We start from the raw sequence: 3,877 nt of genomic DNA, 5'->3' as shown, positions 1-3,877 counted from the left end.
CAGCATTAAGTAAGAGATTCTGTAAGTGTGGTTCTCATAGCTAGGTCTTGTGAATGCATTGGATAGTTGGATCGCCAACTGCACACTGTGAGAGTGTAGTACTATAATTAGCCATCCATACTTCCAACCCCCCCCCCCCCCCCCCCCCCCAAAATGACCTAAAGGACATTTCAGACTGTCAGGGTAATTTCTGCAGTGATCATTCAAGATTGTTTTTGTCATAAGTGGAACAGTTTTTAGAAAAATACTGCTGTGCACGACATCTCTATGAATAACATTGGTGGTGTTTATGGTATTGCATAAACTGAGGTTTCATTCAGCAGGCTGCTATAGCAAGTTTTCCAAATATATATCTGTTTATCTCTTTTCCTCTGTCTCCTGATTTGTTCAATAAATGTTTATTTGAGGAGATGAATGCATTAATAACTTGTTTCCTTTAAGAGGTCTTTAATGATCTTTATGATTTGCAAACACTCATTTTCCACACTCATATGAAAGGCACAGCACATAAATAGTTGCATTGTTAAACAGAATGTTTTCTAATCATTGTGGCTTTTTTTAAACCTTTTGGATCAGATAATTTAAATTTTGAATTAGTTCAAAGTGCTTCATTCAAGACAGTAGGGAAGTCCTGCTAATCACTAATTAATTTTTACAATCACACCTGATTGCACTGAGCATCAGATCTTTCCAAAGACACATAGCACAGAAGCTTAACAGAAACATTATGAAAATTCTTGGGATTTATGAACACTACAAAAGAAAAAGAGGGCCACCCACACCATCCCTAAATATGTTGCCTGAGGTGAATGGGAATATGACAGCTACTCTACCCTTAAACCTGTGTACAAAATATTGATCACGGTGGAAATAACGTAACATTCTCCACTGCAATAAAAGACAGAAACCTAGTTGAGAAGATACAAAGCAGACCACAAAGCACATACACCATCCTGTCCATTTTGTTCTCCTCAGCTGCCCCATTTTACCTAATGATAGAGTAGATCATGGATGTAATGCAATATTTCCAATGTCTTCATTTTCATATGGGCAAGAAAATTTAATTTCCATGGAAGGCAACAGCATTCACCACAAAAGGATGGTGTGTGTGTGTGTGTGGGTGGGTGGGTGTGTGTGTTTGCAACATATGTTTGTGCTTATGTGTTAGTGTGTATCTATATCTATTGAGGGAAATCTGCAAATTTCTTCACACATGTAAAGGAAAAGTCTGGCTTCTGCTGGAAATAGAGGACAGGATCTAAAGAATTAAAAAGCTAGTTCCACATGCCCTAGGGAATTTGGAATTGTGTTTTCATAAAGCTGTTCTTAAACTGCATGAAAAACTATTTTTAAAGTGAACCTGATGGACACTTGAGAACTAAATTGTAATATGGAATGAAATTCTGCTTCTCAAAGGATCAGGGAATCTCCTGGGTGAACAAAAGGGCATGGTTGGAGCTAAAATAGCTTCCAGAATCCCGTACAGAGTTCTGGATGTTTCAATGATCCACCAGGCCGCTTTCAGTATTATTGCTGCAAACTTTGGATGTACAAGTAGTGATGGCTTTTATTTTTGACTTGTAACAAAGTATATACTGAACAATTTTACCATGTATCAAGGTTTCTGATCATGGGAGCATAATCACAAAACATGACTCCAGACCTGTGTACATCCTTCCCTCTTAAAGGGAAAATTGCTGGCCACATAATTGATTTTGGTGATGCAGCTTAAGGTGCAAACTCCATGTTCAGCTTGGCTTTATGTTGAAGCATACAAATGCTTGCGTAAGCTATCATCTATCTACCATCTATCCCAAGGGTCTCCAAATTTTTTCAGGTGACTGACCCCTTTCCTCTTGGGTGACAAGCTGACACTTAGTGCCCCTCCCCAACACCTATTTCTTTATACCAGGTCTACTGTTTTTGCTGCAGCCACGTAGACAGCAACATCTACCCCAGCTGTGCCCAGCTTGTCACTGTCTCCTCCTCTGCCTCAGATTGTCATATGTGAATACTGCTAGATAGAGTGAGAGAGAAGAAGAGTGTTATGATTAGGATTGCATATATGCTATACCTTAAGTACATTTTACAAGATGTAACACTAAGCCTTTCTCTTTTACATAAAATGGAGCTTCCAAAACATATTACAAGGATAGCAGCATTCCTGCAACATGCTGTCCCTCAAGGTGTCAGCTTAAGTGTATTTTGGGTACACTGTGAAAAAGTGCATGTAATGAAAATTCTCCACCAACTATTGCTTGTCCCAATATGGCATTTGTAGTGAAAACCTTTGTTGGACTCTGATTACTTCCTTGTTGTCAATGTGTGTGTGCGTGTGTGTGTATGTGTGTGTGTGTGGGGGGGAGATTCTTTAAAAGAGCAGCATTTGAGAAAAGCACTGCATAAAAATGGACTGCCAACACTGGAAACAAGCACAAGTCTTTTTTTCCCCTTCTTAAAACATTTTTTCTCCTAAAGCATTCTTCTTGAGTGCTAAAGTTCACAATTGCTTTCTTCAGCCTCTCCCCTACATCTTTCCACCATATGTTTTGAAACCAATGAACTTGACAGCATGTAGAATAGAGGCTAAAAGATTCAAAGGTATGTGGGATGAGAAAGTCAGTTCCCTGAAGGCCTGGCACTGGAGTCAAGCTTTGGCAGCATTTGAGTAGAGGAGCAATACAACAAAAAACAGTAGACTAAAATGTCTTATGAACAGGTCTCTACATTACAGAACATTTTGTTATTTTTGTGTGTGAGAGAAAGCACTTTGTATCATTAAGAAGTAACTTTGAATGGCTGCATAGCTTTACTTACGATTAAATTGCAATACTATTGGGGTACTTTGAAAAAGAACCTGCATCAAGGAGATTTGGGCTGTACCAAAAATGGCTAAAAGAGGATTTTTAACAGGATTAAAGTATCTCTGGCCAATACTTCTCAGATGATGCTGTGTCCATCTTGCTAACATCCTATTACTGTAGTTCACTTTTTCATTGATGGCCAGAACCTGTCAAGGAGCTTTCAATTTTGCTATTATAGTACAGCTATTCTAGTGTGTACTATTCAGCATTACAGCAGGATGGGGCCTGATTTTTCTCCTTTCTCCTCCCCACACTTCCTTTTACAAAGCATACTAACTCTGTGCCTGTCTGTATTTTTAATTTTTATCTTTGCTATGTTTGCCTACTTATGGCAATAAAATAAAATAAAATAAACATAATTGTTTTTATAGTTTTTGCTGTAATTACACAAACACAACAAAATTAAAAATAAATAAACCAACAGGCACAGAACTAGCCTGCTTTGGAATAGTGAATGGGAGGGTGAAAGTCAGGGAGAGGAGGAGAACTAGGTTCTCTCATGGCACTGACTGCTGTAATGCCAGAATTGAAATGGAGGCTCATCACACCAGGGAAGAGTGTGTGTGTGTGTGTGTGTATACATGCACATGCACGTATGCTGATATTAAAAGATTTCCAAGTAGTGTAGTTGAGTGAAAGAAGTGAAGTGTGATTTTAAAAAAAATCATTTTCAAAGTGGTGTGTTCCTGTTTCCTTTATAATGCAATTGCTATGAGACACGTGGCTGGTGTGATAATGTCCGTAATGTAAAGTGGAACTACTCCATATCTCCTCCACTCCTCCAACTTATCTTTTACCTGCTTCAGTCCCTAAACATGGCCATTTAATGACTAGAGGAGAATAGGGGGAGCACAGAGAAGCATCTGGCTACTTTCCTATAGCTGGATACACAGTGATGGGTCAACATTCAGAACCTCCTGGAGGAAAGCTTTGGAGGTTGTGGAGGATGCTATCAATGTTGTGCATCTGCACTAGATGCTGTGCACAGCTTGCTGCTTCTATAGGCTGTCTAC

This window comes from Sceloporus occidentalis, unplaced genomic scaffold (genome assembly GCF_023333645.1).
Source record: "Sceloporus occidentalis isolate IW3139 unplaced genomic scaffold, rSceOcc1.0.p SCAF_194, whole genome shotgun sequence".
NCBI lineage: Eukaryota > Metazoa > Chordata > Lepidosauria > Squamata > Phrynosomatidae > Sceloporus > Sceloporus occidentalis.
The sequence above is the reverse complement of the archived record's forward strand: the minus strand, read 5'-3'. Positions refer to the sequence as shown.